Source organism: Anser brachyrhynchus (assembly GCF_964034855.1).
Source record: "Anser brachyrhynchus genome assembly, chromosome: 12".
NCBI classification, from domain to species: Eukaryota; Metazoa; Chordata; class Aves; order Anseriformes; family Anatidae; genus Anser; species Anser brachyrhynchus.
The window spans coordinates 20,778,785-20,798,151 of NC_137707.1; the positions used below are offsets into that span (position 1 = coordinate 20,778,785).

Below are 19,367 nucleotides of genomic sequence, written 5' to 3' on the forward strand. Positions count from 1 at the left end.
CAGAACTGAATATAGCAAAATGTAATTTCTTACAGTGAAAGAAGGGTGACCACGCTGTAGGTTCACGTACTGCAATTAGAAGGTAGGTGAGTGCATCCTCATCCCCTGATGTTGTCTTACTGTGCTTTTAGTTAATTTCTGCCCTTGATGGACATTAAGCTCCTACAACTTCTCTTGAGAGAATTCTGATTAATTTTTTTTTTTTTTTTTTTTTACTTCCTGACATGTATTTAAAAAGCACTGCTGTTTTGAATTTAGCTTGATGAGCCTATTGAGCCTAGAAAATATGGCAAGTTTTTTAAAGTTAAATCCTCAACATGCTATGCTGCTATGCTTGGTCATCAGCTGGGTTTTCACAGCTCCAGTCAGAATTTCAAAAGACTCCTTAGCCAAAGAAAATACCAGACATTCAGTAGCAGAGAGCTTTCTTAAATTGTAGAGTAAATTTGGGCAATCATAAAGGCAGCATTTCAAAACTGTTTTCATTGTTGATGACTTTGTTCACAGAAAGGTCTGTAGGAGACAAATCAAAAAAAGAAAATGAGGATTAGTGTATTAAGAATAAATATACCGAAGGTCATTTAAAAATAAAAAATGAAGTAGGTTAGACTATTTAGTAGAGATAATTTCAGGCACTGGGTTCCATTTGGTTATTTTCAAAACAGTCACTGCTGAGTAGGTAGCATAATAGAAACAATGTGAAATTCATCAGATGAACCCAAAAGAATTCTATATATTCTTGAATGAAAAAAGAACACCAAACAACTTTGAGCTGATTGTTGTGTGTCATTTATTTTATAGACAGAAAGCAGCTTCTTTAATTCTATCTTCTTTATATTTAACCAAATGAATAAAGTTGGTTATTAGCTGCACATGTGGAGCCCTGCTGAAAATCAGGGACTTAAAGGAAATACATTGCAACTGTACTCAAACCTTAAAGGCATAGTATTCTTTATTTTCAAAATACCACCAGAAAATGAGTATCTTTCTAATGTGACTACTGTGTGGAAAAATTGTGAGACAGGTGGACTCTTTCTCCAAGGGATAATATGAACATCAGCTGACATTTATACTGTGGAATGATGAGTGAGCTGTTGAGCATCTAATAGTTATGTAGGTGTTTCATTTATACCTTTTATTTTGCTATCTAGCTTATAGTTTGTTTTTTATTTTATTTTTTATTTTTTGTAATAGTTAGGAATATGGAAATAGGATAGTTGTAATATAAGAATAGAGCCATTCTCTGTTCTACTACCAGTTAACATCATTTTTTGAAGTATAAATTAGTAGGGCAGAAGTGTGAAGTAGGAGTCTTCCAGGTTCGTGGTTGGTGTTTTGTCAATGTGGCCTTGTCTCACACCAATGATCAAACTCAGTAGGCAGCTAACACTGAGCTAACCAGGTTTGTCTGCTTATGACAGTGCCAACAACAGTAATGTCACTTCTCTTAAAAACATGCAAAAGTGTATGTCAGGAAAGAGGCACTGCCCTTCAGACTGACAGGAAAACGCAATAGCTCTCCATCTACTCCATGACATTGTGAAAAGAGTAAGCACAAAACTTGCATTAGAAATAGCTTTTGCTGACATAAATATTGCATCTACTATTTTCTTAGACTCTTAACTTTTATAGTACGTTCAGCTGAAGGCAGTCTATATGCGGGGAGAACAATGTAGAAATAGATGACCTACCCTGAAGTATTTGGCTTATAAGGTCTTCCTTTTGATTATCTCTCTCTGGATGGGTGAACAAAAATTCAGAACTTCCCTTGAGACAAGCAACATGCAATATTTGCTGGCATGTTTTCTTCCCTTTCAAATATTCCACAGACTGTACAGACAAAAGACAGATTAGGCTTTGCATCAGATTTACTAGAGCTCTACCTCCTTGCCTTTGGACTCCAGCTTGCATTTTACACTTCTGTCTGAAGTTGCTGAAGAATTAAGCTTGTGTGTGCACTCTTTGTACATAACAGGCTTTCCCAAGTGACTATTTAGCACTATTAAAAAACAAAACTAAGACTGGCAATAAGGTTCTAGTAAACGTAAATGGATTCTATTTAAAAATGGCCCATGGCATCTTTCTATAATGACCATCTTTTTGCTTCATGCAGAGTGCTGGTGGCATTAGTGAATTAAAAAATACACAGATTTTCAGGGATTTGGGTCTGATTTGCATTTACAGTACAGATGTTTTGCACTGCACAGCAGTGAGGTGGACTTAAAGTACAGGAAGAAATACAATGCAAGCACACTTCAAGCTTTTGTAATGCTGCATGATTCATAAAGCCAAAATCTGGTATACTGGTGCCATCTACTTTGTTTTAATCAGTTACATCAGGTATGAGTCTAGTACAGTGACTTGGAGCCAGTCCAGAGAGTAGTGATAATTCCTTCCTGATCTTTTACTGCTCTTCTGTAAATGTTGTCTTTTCAGAGGTACTACCATCTTCAATTTCTGTCATATATTCTTTAAATAGTCACCTGATTTTTTTGTGTTAGCTTTTTTATTTCTTGTCAATAGAAATAGAATCAGTGGCTCTGCCTATTCTTAATATATAAATGTGGGTGTTGTTTTTTTTAACACCCTAGTTCCTATGTCCCTTTAAATTTCTTTCAGTTGTTCTTTACCTCTAAAAAATCTTTCATTACCAAGTTGTTTATCTGAGAAGAAAGTGAGACTGTCTCTTTGTATTGCTGAATAACATCACTCTTTTTCTCAAGAAGTCATTACACACTGACATCATATTGTTCTTCATTAGATGATCTGTTGCCTGAAAGTATCTTGGTGACACTGAACTTGAAAGCAACAAGAGTACAAGTGCTAGGATGCCTGGAGAGCAGAGCCTGGCAATACCTTGCACAAGCAAATATCCAAGATAATTTTAAAAAGGCATTAACAAATACAAACCACCCCCACAGAGGTAATTTTCACCTCTGAATTTTTGCTTGTTTCTTAGTCCAGCCCAGACTTCAGCCATCACTGTTACAATGCTGGAAGCCAAGTCCTACCTAGCAACGATAGCCATGTACAATAATTTAAACTTAAAGAAAAATAACACAGCTTCTGGTAGAGTAGTGTCCAGAAATTTCTAGGTGCTTTTCAACAATGAAAGGGTGGTTTCTGTCTTGAAAATGTATGTGTGTGCATAGAAAAAGACCTTCGATATTCACAACGACCACAATTAGCGCTGCACTGTAATTGCTATTCCCTGATTAGCTGGAAACCTTATGTACTCAATGGATGTTCTTTTTTATGTTCATGTGAAGTTCTCACAATATACTTGTGAAATTTGTGCAAGTATTCCTTTGAATTGTGCTGTTTCACAATTCATGGAATCTCAAAATTTCTATTCCTTTGAATAGGTGCGTAGCTCTGGTGGTAAGTCTTATTATGAAGACTTATACAAGAGTAATCATTTAAGTCTTTGTAAATGCTTGACCATGCAAATTAAAATCTAACTTTTCTTAAATGTAATGTATTAATCTGTTTAATTGTACTGCTCTGTAAAATAGCTTTCCCATACATTTATTTAATGTAAAAGGAAGAAAGAACACAGACATCCAAATAGGCTGACAAAATTCTCCTTATACTCCCCAAACCCTGTAAGACAAAATCAGAAAAAGTGTGTTTGTCTTATTGAATTCACAAGTGGGTCACTTACTTCTGTGGACACAGGATCTAAAATGGCTGCTATTGTCTCATAAACAACTTAATGATAACAGGAGCTTTTGAGACTTCTGTTGTTGTTGTTTGTCTGTTTGTTTGCTTCCTTTTGTTTGTTTCTTTTATTTTTATTTAATTTATTTTTAAATTAATTTATATTTATTTATTTTTACTTATAATAAAGCAGCAACGAAAGACTTAAAACATTTTCTCCTTCAGAAGCCTGGTCAGGGTTGAGGTGGTGGAGGTGAAACCAATGCAGGAGTTGTATGGCCCAGAGTGGTGTTTATAGTATTCCTCCCTCATGCAGCACGTTTTAACCATTGCTTCAGCCTCCCTCTCCTGATCACCAGCTGTAGCTGACAGTCTTCCAGATCAGCCATGCCTGTGGCTGCTAAAAGAACCACTTGTGTTGAAGGTAATATTAGGGGAGGTTCCTACAGCCGTTACCCTATCCAAATACTTTTTGAATTATGAGAAGCCAGAGCCACATGACTTGTTAATTCTGCTCAGATTACTAGCAAGTAATCTGCCAGCTGTGGTGGTGCACAGAAATTCCAGTTTGAGAATCCCTGGTACACAATAATCAAACACAGAGCTTGAACGAGTAATGCTCTGTTTGCAGATCCTATTGGATAACTACTAAAGTTGCATGGGTGAAATAGATAAAGTTGGGAAGTCTGCACTAGAAGTGTTTGCCTTTACACTTATTTACTCACTGTTGTTGCCTTTGTACAATAATATCTTTTCCCTGAAGGCCTTTGAAAAATTCGATCACAAAATAGAAAAAGAGTATGTTTGTTCTGGGTAAAATTTGGAAGCATTGTTCTGATGACACCTGTAAAACATAATTATAACTCCCATAGCTGTTTCCTCTCATATTTAGAGAGGAAAATTCTTTGCCTCTAATCTCAGGTGCATACCTGTGGAAGGCTTAGATTCCTTCAAGCAGTATCAAAGTAATGATAACAGTGTGCAGCTGCTGACTGTCTTTTCCTTGTTGTTACTCACCCAGCTGTTTAGAGGAGAAGAAAAAGAGAGAGAATCTCTCTAATCAGCCATATGGCACAAAGTTTTATTTGCCATAGTAAGTTAAAACGTAGAATATTGGTCAGCATCTTAAATGCAAATGTTGACATAGCTTTTCAGAGGTACCAGATATAATGGGAAAGAAAATCAGATACATTTAATACACATTATTTAGTATTAAGTACAGACATAGTATATTCTATCTCAGTGGAGTTTCCATCACTGGAGTTTGCCGTACCCAAATGACCTATGAGCATGAAAAGCAGATCTCAGCCCCTGCTTTCAGTCTTAACAGGTAACTTAAGAACTGTTGAGGTGGAATTTTAGTTTTCTACAATGCAGTTTCAGTTTGCTTACACACATAAGTATTCTGGATCAGACCACTGGGCTATGATATCTAGTATGTATCTTTAGTACCTGTTGATATATTTAATGCATACAGACAGTAGGGATTTTTTGGTTAAGAAAGATTAATTTTGCTCTTATTTTAAATTGAACAAGAAACATAGTTAAGTATGAAAAAAGGTGGTTGGTTTCCTCCCCCCCCCCTCCAAACACCAGCAACAAAACCTTCTTGAGTGCAAGTGAATTTGCACTCAAAGAGCGCACATAGAGAATTATGGGACTAATATGTGTGTGGTTTTAGTGAGTCTCCTCTGCAGAAGCTGCAAAGGAAAACAATTTTGGGGGGGCTGGACATTGAAAGTTTGTCAGGTCCACTTTTAAAAATTGTTCTGCCATTTCATGTGTGCATATGACTATAAGTCCTTTGGTTATTGACATGTTGGCTTCAAACATCCCACTCAGGAGACTCATAATTGTAACACAACATAGAAGTTAGGCACACATCTGTGTATCTGGGATTGGTGGCGTGACTAAAAGGCTTAAGCTGAAGGGAGTTGTAACCCTGTTTATGTTGCTTATCAGAGCACTATGAGAATGCTTTTTTTTTTTTTTCCTCTGAAACCTGGTGTATTTCAAATGATTTAAGAGTACATTTTTTTTTCCCTTATAACATGCTTAAAAATATATTCCAGAAACAATAATACCCGGTTCTCTGGGATAATATCTCCTGTATTTTAAGCAGTCTCCTTTCTGTGATACTTAATGTCCTTTGACTTGTACTTAATAATGCACCAAGAAATGTTTGATCAGATAAGAATCTTTTTTTTTTTTTCTACAAATAGCCACTTAAGCGGTTCTGCACTGTCTAACAAATTTGTAATTTCATATGGTGAGGTGTTATCTCTTAAAAAATAAGCCTTGAACCATATCATCAGTGCAATTGTTTGTTTCCTTTTAGAAGCACTATAATCAAGCTATCGTGTGAGGTTTCATAAAAAAAGTGTGTAAATATTTTTCCATGGAATGTGACTCTTTCTTCGTCTGATGGCCCATGCATCTATTCTTCTCACTGTTTCTATTGCTGCTACTTATGAAATCTTTGACAAATATAATAGATTTTGTGGAATGACTCTGTTGTAAGTAACTTCCAGAATATTATAGTGTGCAGTTAAAAGGACTCGTGCGATTACCACTCTCCAGTGCTTGTACTTTATCTTGGTACCTACTGAAATTAAGAATTCCTTCCTTTACTCACCAATATTTTTAAAAACTGTGAATGTAAAAATAACATTGTTATAATGAATTCACCTAAAATTCATTTTGGACCTTTTTATTCCAGTTAATTCATTAGGAATTATTTTTTTTCTAGAACTAGATATACAAAAAAGTAAAATATATTCTTCTGAGAAAATTATTGGAAAAAAATCAGAAAATGTTCTTGTCCTATTCCTTCCTTTCACAGGAATAACAGCTCTAGGGCATGAGTGTTCTGTGGCAAATGACCATGCATATGATGAGAATATCTTAAGTAAAGTGATATTATTACAGGAATAAATAATACAATGGTGAAAACACACAAAAACCAGTGAGGTATATAAATGTAATTTAACCAAAGTCAAATAACGTAAGTATAGCTCATATACTGCAATATTAGTCAAGAATATAAAAGACCACACTTTTTTTTTTTGTGCAGAAAATATTTGCTTTTCCTTAGAAACAGGCTGCATCATTTAAAAATTGAAGTCTTGGCTGTTTAAGTCCAGCCTAACATTGCTGCTTTACTGAAGCTGATAGTCAGGATCTCATTTCTGAGGTTTGTATGCTGCATGGAATTCTTGGAGTAGCAGGAATGGTCTCCTGAATGGTCTTCCCCGTATCTTCATCAGGCGGATAAGCCAACAGTTTGTGTGTCTCTTGACCTAGCACCTTATGACAGTGAATTACTTCTGTGTCTCATCTTTTCTTAAGATTATGGAGATATGGACATATTTGCCATTAGCAATCTCAATCTACTGGCTTATACAATTGGATTTAAAAAATGTTCTTCTACATGGTTTAACTTTCTAACAAATCTTTATCCTTCCTTTTCTTTCGGGCCTTTGATACTGAGTAGTTTAAACTTTGCTCTGATCTGTATGCATACATTGCTGTTTTGGCCTATGAAACTGTTTATTCTTTTCTCTTTTGCTTGGTTGTTTTGCTTATTTATTTCTTTTAGTACTGAAGAGAGATTTCTGACTGAAAGCTGTTGAGTTTGTAGCCTTTTACTTGTTTCCACAGCTGATGTAGAACAGTTTCCTCAAACTAATGCATTCATATACCTACCAAACAACTCTTGGATGGTAATAGCTGTCTTTTCCTATCACATATGATCCACTTCTAACCATGAATCTTTAAGTGGAAGATTCTATATGATATTAGTGGTTCCTGCAGTCTCATTTTGTTGGAAGTGGGTCACGGGGAAGATCTTTACTCTTAGTTTCATTTTATAGTACATTGTTGTTGTCTACTTTTATAGGTCAGTGTGCTGCTTATGCTGCATGTTGCTATCTGTGTTTTGTCTCCTGGCTGAAATTTCCTTGTGTTGATTCATAACACTTTCTGCTTTTCTTTTAAATATAATTTTGTCCCTACTATAATGGCAAAGGCCACAGCTACTGTGAAGTAAATTGCTTACGTGTTCTATAGCTAAGAGAGCCTTTGGGCTGGAAATATTTCTAGATAGGTATTCTTGGAGGAGTATTAGCTAATGCTATAATCAAGTCTTAGGCTTTATGAATAAGTCTCAACAAATGTAGTTAATTTCTCAAACGCCAGAATACCTGTATAAATTCAGCCACTAGAAATGGATGCATCCTTATTCTACTAACTGAGAGTGTGTCAAGTACTTTGCTGTCAGTGCTTTTAGAACATGATGGCTGGGGAAAGCTAAGTTTGACTCTCTGGAGTAGTATGGATTCATAAGCTTTAAAGGTTTCCATGCATGCATGCTTCTTTGTAGATGATGTCCACTTGTCAGAGTACTATATACTTTCTTGTTCCTCATGGAATCTATGCTTGCCTTCTCTTTTGATGTTTTCTGTAGAGATCTGTGTTTTATTCCAGGATGGACAGATATGTTTATAATAGTATATTTTCAACCATTCTTAAAATAAAAATAATTAATCAACATCATTTGGTCAGCTTCTTTCCTGTCTAATAGGCTAGTTTTTACACATTTGTTGTTGTTGGTGGTGGTAAATCTCAAAGTAATTGACAAAGAGGTAAAATATTGCTAATTCCATTCTATACATTGCAAAACTGAGGTGACAAAGGCAAAAGAATTTGCTTAAGGTCATTCAGTATTCCAATGGAAGAGTTAGTGGAGCATCTCTTGAGTTTCAGTCCAGTGATTTATACAGTAGCCTATATTGAGTTTCTGTAGTTGAATTCTGTAGTTCTTTTTTTAGAAAATTGCAGATTTTTCTACAGCCAGTATTCATCATGAGTAGATCCAAAGTAAAAGTATTATTGTATCAGCTATCAAATAGGTTGAAAGCTCTACATTTGCATTATTCTTCTTGGACTGACTGAGACCATTTTTTTTTTTTTTTGGTCACACAACAGGAAATGTCCAGAACAATGAAATAGATGCAATTACAATAGAAATTAGTGTGACTTTTTAACTAGGCAGCTTTAATAGGTAACGGCTGCTAAGCTATGATGGCTAAAGCAGTACTAGTTGTTCAACTTACACAATTCATAGAGTATCCTAGTCAACAGTTTTCTGTTGATATGTTGACTAAGATATAACCATAAACAATCTCCCAAATAGCTAGGACACTCTTCAGTTTCCATTAATTAAAGGATAGATATCTTATATGTTGTTCTACATTTTGGAGGGGCTTATAACAATCATGACAGCCGAATGGGCAATTGAAGTGCTATTCCCTAATGTCACCTCTAAATCACTTGCTGTTCTAGCTCTTCAAGGGTCATAAAATATATATATATATTTTTAACCTTGTATAGGATCACTGCCAGCTGGTTAACCTGTTGCAGATAAATGTGAATAAATTTGACCAACTTATTCTAAGATCCAGAAGAAACTGGATCGTAGAGGTAAAACCACTTGTTAATTGGCAGGGTAGATCCATTCAATCTCTGAGGAAAGAGAACCTCAGTAGAAGACTGTTATATCTGATGCTGCGCATGTGGCCTTCCAGTCATAAGCATGACAGAATTCAATATTTATTCTAATTTACCTTTTGATTTCAATTATTTTCTGGGAACTTTTTAGATTTCCATTTTGGAAACTTAAGAAATTTACTTTTCTCCATGCATCCTTCTTTTCATAGCTTGAAAGGAACTGTACAGTAATCAAAGCTGTAATTTTCCATTAAAGTATGTATCTTATTTCCTCCAAAGTTATGGCATATTTTGTCAAATGAAAACAGCGGGTAACATCAAACTAAGTCTCAGCCAATAGCACTATTTTAATCAGGCTTTTAAAAGTCCAAGAAATTGTTCTATTTGAGAATTTTGACTTGGAAAATGAAACATAATACTAAGTAATAATGAAGGCCCAACCCAATCAACCTCACTGAAGTCATCAGCCCAGTGACTAATGATGCTCATGAATTCACAGAGCCTGATTAAAGTTACAAAGTGTTGTTTTAATGACCTTATGCGAGCAACTGGCAATTCTACACAATTGAGGTGAATACTGTGCGCATATTACAGAAAGGAGATGCATGCTGATGTTTTAATAAAGCATAGTCAGATCTGTTAAAAAATAACATGTAAGAGCTGAAATACAGATGGCAGTTCTCTAGAGCTCATATATTATTTCTGGGGGATATTGGGTGAACTAATAGTAGAGTTTACTTTGACGAGGAGCGTCCTCCAAATGCAAACAACATCCACTGATGTTATTAGATTTATTTATTTGGATATCCATAGTTAACCTTGCGTTTTGTGTGAGGGATAAAATGATTCTTATTGTGAATAACACTTTAATTTGGAAGATATCACTTACATGGGTTTAAAACACTGGGGTCCTAATTTCTGGCATTATTCTCTCTCCTTGGAGCCTGCTGTTGGATTGAAATCTGCTGTTTGGTGCCATACAGTTACTGCTGGGTTATCAAGTTGTACACTGGTGATTCATATCTAAAGTTATGCTCCTTTCTTTTTCTTTGTTTTAAATCACACTGAAAATTATGAATAAATCTACTTCAGGCTTTCTTATATATGTTCCACTCCAGCTGAAGCAAAACATCTCTTTTGCTGCCAGGACATTGTAGAGATTTAAATTGGCATAGTTCCTTTGAAATAGTCAGCCATTCCAGTGTACCAGAGCTCTGGATTGGGTCCTTGGTTTCACAAATTTAACAGATTTTAAAAATAGATAAGAAAAGGATTGTAGACATAAAAGATTTATGAGAAATAAAGTAGCAGTTTATCTCATCTAAAAAATGTATGCCAATGAAGCTAACTACAACTGTCAAAGGAAATAAAAAATAAAATTAAAAAAAGAAAACAAACAACAACAAAGCAAGAATTCTATAATTTGATGTGTTTTCTTGAAAGACAGCACTTCCTGGAGCAGCTTTTGTGCTGGTGTAAAGTGGCATACGAATACAGATACCAGTGGGGATTTGTTGATTGTAACCACTAAGAATCTGGTCTCTGTTATTTAAAATAATGGTTGACTATTATATTCCTCTGTATACTACAATAAGCAAACCACTTCTGAATTAAAAACCTCTCAGTGTATTTTCATAAAATCATGCCTACCATAGCAGAAGGTTACTATTGAATCCAGGCATCTTTGAATTGTGAAACTTTTCCTACTTGCATTTCTAACGTAATTTACTATGGTTATGTTTTAAGTACCTGGCATAAAAAAAAATATTCTATTTATTCTCTCTTCTGGGTCACTCACCACTTGGGTGTTTATGAAAGGATCGATATATATACTGTCCAAAGGGATTTGGTAGGGGGTAGATATTTGAATCACAAAAGTGATTACGTTATTTTACTTACGATAAAGTCTTTTTTGTACCTTTTCCATATAAAAAAAGATAAAATCCTATGTAAATAATAAGTGTTTTTCCTGTAATGAATGTTTCTTTCATTCTGCATTTCTGTATAATATTGGAAACTGTGTTTTTATTAGAAGAGGCACTGGATGGAAGCCAACAATTTTTTCTTTTAACTTGATATTTTGGGCTCTGATCTTTGTTAAAACTACAATGGCATGTATCTAGTACAGTCAGAGGTCATTTCTATAGCTACTACCATTTCCTATCATTTATGGGGAATGTTTGTTTTCCAAATAAAGAATTGGGTTAAAGCTTAAGTATCGTATTTCAGAACATATTTCAAACTGAAATTAAGAATGCTAAAACCTTTCCTTTAAAGGTCAGATGATATTTATTATTATTACAAAAATGATCTGTGATTTATGAATTTAACTTCTCGTAAACCTCCTTTGTAACAGAATATGCAGTCAGAAGCTTAACATTACATTGTTTTCCTTTGACAACGTATCCACGAGACCACTGCAGCTGTTCCTTTACTCACAATAGCAGATTAATTAACACAATCATATGCTGTTGGCTCCTACTCAATGAGTAGGTCTGCAGTGGGGTAGATAGGTAAATCCTTTAAATGTGTATGAGATAAAGGATATACTATAGTAGTTTCATAACTAGCCAGTTCTGCTTCTGACTAGTCAGCCCTATCAGCAATGGTTCACTGACTACAGAAGCTGTGAGCTTACATTTCAAAGGCAGCCACACCTATTACAGAGCAATAATGCCTGAATCATTGCAAAACTCAAATATGTAAAAGCACAGGAACACTCAGAAATCACCATATTTTGCTAAAATAACAGGCAATCTGCTTCAAGCATTTAGAGTAACCAGGAAAAAAGAAGTAGCAGTTCTGTTGGTTGCTTTATTATTTTTTTTTCTTTTAAAGTTCAGTCATTGCTTTCCTTAAATATCTTAATCTGCTTTTTATTCAGTTTTTGCCCACTGTGTATTAGTAATACTTGTAAGCAGCAGCCATGGCATCAGTTTTAAGTACCAAAAGAATTTTTCATCCATTTCTCTGTGTGTGCTAATGAACATGTGAACAGCTAAATCTCCTTTTCCTAAATAAACAGTCATCAGCAGCATGTAAGTATTTGTTTGGCAACTTTAGCTGACATTTTAGTGGATGCTAAAACCTTTGTTACCAGTAATATAACTCTTTATTTATTTATTTATTTATTTATTTATTTTTTACTTTAAAGAGAAACATACCCTTTTGGGGAAAGAGATTTGAAGCAAGTTTAAGAAAATTTCCTTCAGGCTTTTCACCAACATCCATGAGGAAAAATAATTGTATTCTTTGTTGCATCCTTTACAAAAATCTGAGAAAATTGCAAACTACTACATTAAAATGTTCTCATTTTAGGGACAAAGAAAACTCATTTTGAAACCTCTTCTCTTGAAAAACCCTCACTAGTTTAATTCCATTGAGGTTCTGTTGTCCATGTTTTATTGCAGTTGAAGTTATGTGCTTTTACATATTCTGTGAGTTTTATAAAATAGTATAAATACGCATTTTGATCATAAAAAAACATAAGTAGGGAACGTGATTGATTTTGATAGGGATTTGCTTGCATAGGAACAGCAGCGTAAGACCCACAAATAAGAGAGAAAATGAAATTTAGATTTTTTTTTTTTTTTTGGTGCAGCACAGTTGTTGAAAAATTAACATGTTAACGACACCTACCCTTACAACTGAGAGATCTTCTGAGTACCTAAAGACCCATTTCCTTAACTTCTCCAAAGTGCTTCTTCTCCTTGCTGCCTAGTGGTGAAAGCAGAACCTGCTCTCAGGTCTTTCATTGTTAGTTTCCCTGTCAAAAATAATTGCAGAAAGAGATTCTGCTGCCTTCAGCCATCTCATTTCACAGAATGGAAATATTTGCATCAGCTTGCAGACTACCTCGCTTTCCGTGACCTTGTTGTACTTAGCTAACATGTTGTAGGTGGTGGAGCCCATGTCCCTTGAGAAGATGGAGGTACAGCAAAGGGATGAGGAGGTTTCCAGGTAGTGTAAGAGATCACGCTGAGTGACGCTGACCAACTGACAAATGAGTTTATGTCCTACATAAACTTGGTACTGGTGGTACTGAAGTTAATTTATCAAGGCATCTAGATGATGCAAGCCTTTAAGATGCAGTAGTCCTACAAAATCTAGGGGGGCTATCACATAGTTTAAATAGGCAGGGGAAGTTTAAGAATCTTACCAATGTTACTCAGCAGGTGATATACTTTCACACCAGTATTAATCACAGATTTATAACACATTTCCCATTATATATATGTAAACACATACACATATATATATACACATATGCGTATGTTATTAGATTAATTCATAGATGAGCAGCTGAAAGCAAAATAAGTAATAATTTTATCTTCAGTTGAAAAAGCACTAGCTGCCAGAGATGAACTCTTCCGAAAATCAGTCCCTTTTAACCATCCTCCCTGAAGTCACAGGCTTGTCTTACTACACCGTTGGATCTAGAATAATGTCTTGACTCTTGATCAAAGAAAGAAAAGCCATCATCTAACATAGTGTCAGTGCTGGGAACCGCAGTCAGGTGTGTTGTGATTTACAGACTGGATCCCTATTTTCTGTGGTTTGCTCCAATGCTATGAGACACAGGTGCTACAGGAGGGTTTTTTTGAACAGAGTGGGGAACATGTTTGGCCACTTGTCAGACTAAAGACCATGCGCTGCCTTTCTCAGAAGGAGAATTTAATTTAGTTTGTATAATTATATTCTTTAAACCTAAATTGTCCATGCAATTTCAATTTGATACCATTTTCCTTACTCTGTTTTCAAGCTGTCTGTTTTCAGATCCTTTTAAATAATTGTTCCTTTCTGTCACTATGACAGGTGAAGAGGGGCCAGTGTAAACAAGCCAGCCACAACCTCTGTTGGACTTTGCATTCTATTAAGACAAAAGTGTTTGAATTTATATGACAAATATTAAGCCCTTTGTGAAATTTATCTAGAGATAAACTCAAATGCTCTCTGTCTTCTATCCTCCCAGCCCAAATTCAGGATCTGAAATGCCTTCCTCTTTTGTTAGATTATACTTGTCCTGCTTTATAGTTTCTGTATTTAAGAGCCCCTTAGGATTTATGTTATGGATTCCTGTTTTATAGGACTTGCAGCGAAGTAGTCATAGATGTCTTTTCCTAGTTCTGTGGTGCAACAGCATTGTTATGTGGGGCTCTTATTCGATGATATGGAAGACCCTTGGCAATGGGTGGAGCTTCCTGGCACTGTTTCATGCACTGGGAATTGCTGCAATAAAGGTTCCTTGAGAATTATTTGGGAGCAAAGATATTTGATAAAAGAAAGCAAGTGGGCAACTTAGAAATTAGGGTCACACAGAATTCCATCAGTTTGCACCTCCACAACAAACTGTGAATAAAGGCTGCATTTTTTATTTTAAAATAAGATGTTTATTTGTGTCAAGTCCACTCTGCAATTATAAATATTTCATTCAGTGTAACTTTGCAAGGCTGTTGCAACATGCATTTCTTATAACTATCTATATATGGAGTGACACAGTATTATTGATTTGTGTGACAGCTTCCACCTGTGATGTTTGTCTTTTTGTCTGTCAGGTCAGCTGTGTAGAAATGAGTTTTACATGTGCCTTTAAATATTTAGATTTATTGCAGATTACCTCAAGGATGTTGTTGATGTCATGGGGATTGGGTAGGATTAGGAGCTTCTTTCTTCCAGAAACTTTTCTTTACACCTAGGCAAGTAATTTTGTCTTTCTATACCCCAGTTTCTTCTGTTTGAAAACACAGAAGAGCTTTCTTTGTTGAACGCTTTGAGATCTGTGGATAAACATTTGTGCACAAAAGCTAAATGGTGGTGTTGCAGTGGTTTGTGGTGTGCCGAACTCAGTGAAACTGAGCTGAGCCCCACCCCTCAGCTTTTTAATATTTAAACAGGGTAGTTGACGATTTCCATTTCAAATTCTATCTAAATGGTATTCTCTGGGTTTGTGGCAGATGAAGTAGTTCACGCTTTATCATCAGTTATCCAAGCTTCAATTAACTTTAAATTCGTACTAGGGATAATGTATGTTTTGTATAATACTTTTTTTTTTTTTTTCTTCTTCTTCTTATAAATGGTAATCAGAAGACTTGAGTACGTCAAACTTTCAGGATTCTTCCTGGCTTTTGGATAAGGAAAGTTAAGCTTTTTAATGTTACTGACCTAAAACATTTCTAATATGCTGTCATATAAAAATGTGGGGATTTTTATTTAGTTATGAATTACAGAACTTGGTCAAAAATATATTTTTGCATGTAACTGTCCAGAAATTCCCAGAAATACTACTAAAATAAACATGATAGTGTCCATACTTGGCAAAATTATCTGTTTTCTTCAAATACTAACTGTAATGTCCAACACTGGAAGGTATGTTGCACAAAAGCACATATATTTTTAATTGTACAGTTAAGAGATTTTAAAGATGACTATGAGGGTATTGAGTCATTAGTGGTAAATGGTTAGATTTCCACAAAGAAAATGAGTATTATCTGGTCATGACCTTTACAATAAACTTGGATTTTATCACAAAATTTGTAACATGCAGGACAGACTTCTACTAGTTCACAGGTCTGTTCTTCACCACACCATAAGAGTGCTGTCCATGGCAGAATCACTTTACATGTACATTGAGTTTGGTGCTTCTGTGTTTGCTCTAATTGATATTTTGAAAAATAAAAAAATAATTTCTTCCCTTAACATTATTTCTCTCTAAAAATAAGTATTAAAGTTGCTTCTAAAAATGCCCCAAACCTATTAAATATGAGATAACTGTAGACTGGGAAAAATTGTTTTGATTGTAACTGCAGTAATAGAAGTTTGCTGCTTGCTCTGCCCTGAAAAAGAACTTGTGACTGAAAATTATTCCTGCTTTTTTAGATGTTAGCTGTTTTAATATTAGTTAAGTTTTAATATAAGCTGTTAATTCTTGCAAATTCTACTGTGCTTCTATCTTTAGATCACCATAGCTATAACAGCATTGTTACTGTAAAGTATAGTAGAGAATTACTGTAAAAATTACTGGGACATAGCCTACCTTTACAATTGGTTGGGGCTGCTGTTGACATCAGCATTAAAAGACCAAATTGAGAAGATAACATTTACTGACACAGAGGAACGTTTTGCCTTTTTTTCATAGTGTGTTATTAGTGAGGCATGCCCTGTACATGTTTCCCCAAGGAGTCCAAAATTTCCTCATGTTACTTCCATTCCCAGCTTCTGCTTTCTGGAGGCCCCGCTGCATTCAACCCAGGGACCCGTTAACAGTTCTTGAAGCATGTAAGTTTCCTCAAACCAAATCCTGGTTTTGCTGAGCTCTAAGCAAAAAACAGGGCTTAAACATCGTGCTGGGTTGTGGCTTGACGAGAAAAAGCATCATCCAGTTGTCAGTGTTACAGAAAAAACGAAACTGTTCCCTTCCTGAGAAAGGGGTTAGTGTAAAGTTTGTGAGCTTAGACAACGTTGCAGTAAAGGACTGGTGGAGATAACAGCTTTGAAGTAGTAGAAGGGTTTTTCATGTCTAGTGGCCCAGGCTGTGAATGAGCTACACCTGGTGCTCTTCCTGAACTATCTGCTAGGAGTATCCAAACAGCCCTGAAAGAGAAAGAACCAACCAGACAATCTCAGACTTGTGCATTATTTTTGGAAATCAGGGCTACAGGACTTCAGCATCAGCTAGGATTTTTACTTTTTTTTTTTTTTCCTTGTGATAAGCTATTTAAATAAATAGCTTTATTTCAATTGGATTGTTAGTAGGTTGCTTCATATTTAAAATATTGACAGATAAAGTACTCCTTCATGAGAAGGAAACTTTTTTTTTTTTTTTTTGGTGTGAGATAGATGGCTGATGGCATAAATGCCATTTTTTCCCTGTAGACCTAAGATATTCCTAAGGTAGCAGAGACTGCAAAATTCATAAGAAATGTAGAAATGTATAATGAAAACTAATAAGATTACCATTAGTTCTGTAGATGGAGAAGAGTCATTTTGGGCTAGATAGTTTGACATTCTTACGTTAGTATTTCCATCCTGATGTGTGAACAGGAAACTGTTAGATGTATCCAATGAAAAACAATACTTGCATCTAACACAGAATGCCACAGAGAAGAGTAGCTTAGCTCTTTGGCTGGATAGGGTGTACTCTCCAGAAGAGTTTTGTTCAGGTTTCTTAATGGGCTTTGACAGGTTGTTTGTAGCTTAATTTACAAACGAATTTGATTAAAGAGCTCAATGAAAAAGTCTATATTCAAGTTTGGATCTGACGTTGTGGTCTACTAAAACAAAATGGAGGCACCCAAATTAACACCTCTGGAAATATTTGATTATGTTCTTAGTTTGGGATTGTTTTCTGTGCAGATACGCTGTGAAGTAGAACTGAATAAGCTGCCCCCTTTGCCACCATTACCAATGACAAGGTTTTTATTTGACTGTAATATTACAGATGTTATCAGAGGCTGTAGTATCTTTTGCTGAGTGGTATACAAATCTAGTCCAGTTATAGCTGGGTGGTGAAGGACTGTCTTGACTCTTCCAGTTCCCACTTCTAACTCAACAAAAGCCTCTTTGGGCCACAGGCTGTGAAGGAGCCATGAAAGCAGCAATGAGACCACGTAGGTGAGAAGACAGTGACAGCAGATGTTTCTTTATACTCAGCCACACAAGAAATAAATTAGTAAGATACTACAGACTTAGGTAGAATAACTGTACTTGTTTTATGGTGCTGGAACATATCCCTGGACCTCTTAGAATTGCAGCAGTTAGGAAGTTAGAAGATTAAATTAAGGGCCAGGAACAAGCCAGGACTGGGCAGCGCACATGCTGAAGGAGGAGTGCCTAAATGTTCTTGTGATCTAGCATATTTCACAATGTATATAGGTTTCATGGTTTTGAAGCATTCCTTGATTCTTTGGCTAAACTCCCTCCTTAAATAATAAAAATGAAAACTGATGAGTAGGAAATAGGAAATTTCCAGGAAATAGGAAGAGTTTCTATCCAGGATTAATTGGTCGAGACTGGTGAAGGTGATGCAGTTTTTGATTGGAGTGCTGAATGATTTAAAAGATATTTGGGAAGTGCAGTTTAGCTGAAATGGTTAAATATTCAGTTCCATCTTCCTCATTACTTGTGAATTTTCATTTTGTTATAGTAGTGGTTGGCAACAGCTCAGAACTTGATTTGTCAAGACAAGTATGCTCTGCAAACAAATGATTACATTCTATATGAAGGCATTATCACTAAATCTGAAAAGAAAATATTACTGGCAGAAATTATAAGTAGAAGTTTATAAAACAAAAATATCCTTTGGCAGAATATACTCTTATAATCAAGCTTTTAGCATACCATAGGTTTTTAAAAAAATAGAAAATTTGCCCACATATACACTAATAAAAATAAATCTGTTTCCGATTACTAACTATGCAGCACAGGTGCTTGTTTGTTACGAGAGAGGCATGTTCATTAATTTTCAGCTATGAAAAGTGCACTGTGCCATAAATATACAATTCAAAATGTACTGCTGATAAATGAATACACAGATTGTTAATGTGCCAGAGTAGGGTATTGGGCATAAAACACATGCCAAACAGGAGCACATTGGTGATGTGCTAATGCTTTTAAATCTGGGTTTAATGTAGGCACATAACCAGCTTTTTACATTATTGCACTAACTTTTACCAGAATTTAGGGCAATATCTATTTTATGGGACGTTTTACTTTCTAGTATAATAATACTTTATACCTATATAGCACTATCATCCAGGGATCTCAAAGCACTTTACAAACATTAATTAACTAAGTCTGTCAAATAGGTAAACTGAGTTTTACAGCAGCTCAGTGGTTGTACTGGAAATAGAACCCCGGAGTCTAGATTCCCCCTCTCTTCTTTTGTTATTTTTTAAAATCATCCAGACCAAACCACTGTTCAATCGGAATTTGTAAACTGGAAGATTTTGTTTTTGCTTTTTTTTTTTTTTAAATATGATTTCCCTTGAATGTTTCCCTGTTTTGGTTTGCTCCTATTGTGGTGCTGTTCTCAAGGCTTGCACGCTCTGCTGTCCAGCTCTCTGTCCAGAAGCAGCCTGGGCTTCACCTGGGTTTCTGACCTGAGTGCCAGGTGAAGAGATGGAGAGTTTCTTGTGAAGAAATGCAAGTCTATTTTCCTTCTGTAGTCACCGAACGTTTTGCTGGCACACTGACAGGACTGC

At 35.5% G+C, this 19,367-nt stretch overlaps 1 protein-coding gene across 28 annotated transcripts in view; it reads left to right on the forward strand.

Annotated features, from left to right (window-relative positions):
* The window catches only part of ZNF536 (zinc finger protein 536), a 346,438-nt gene that overhangs the window by 172,803 nt on the left and 154,268 nt on the right, over positions 1-19,367 (forward strand). The window lies entirely within an intron of this gene.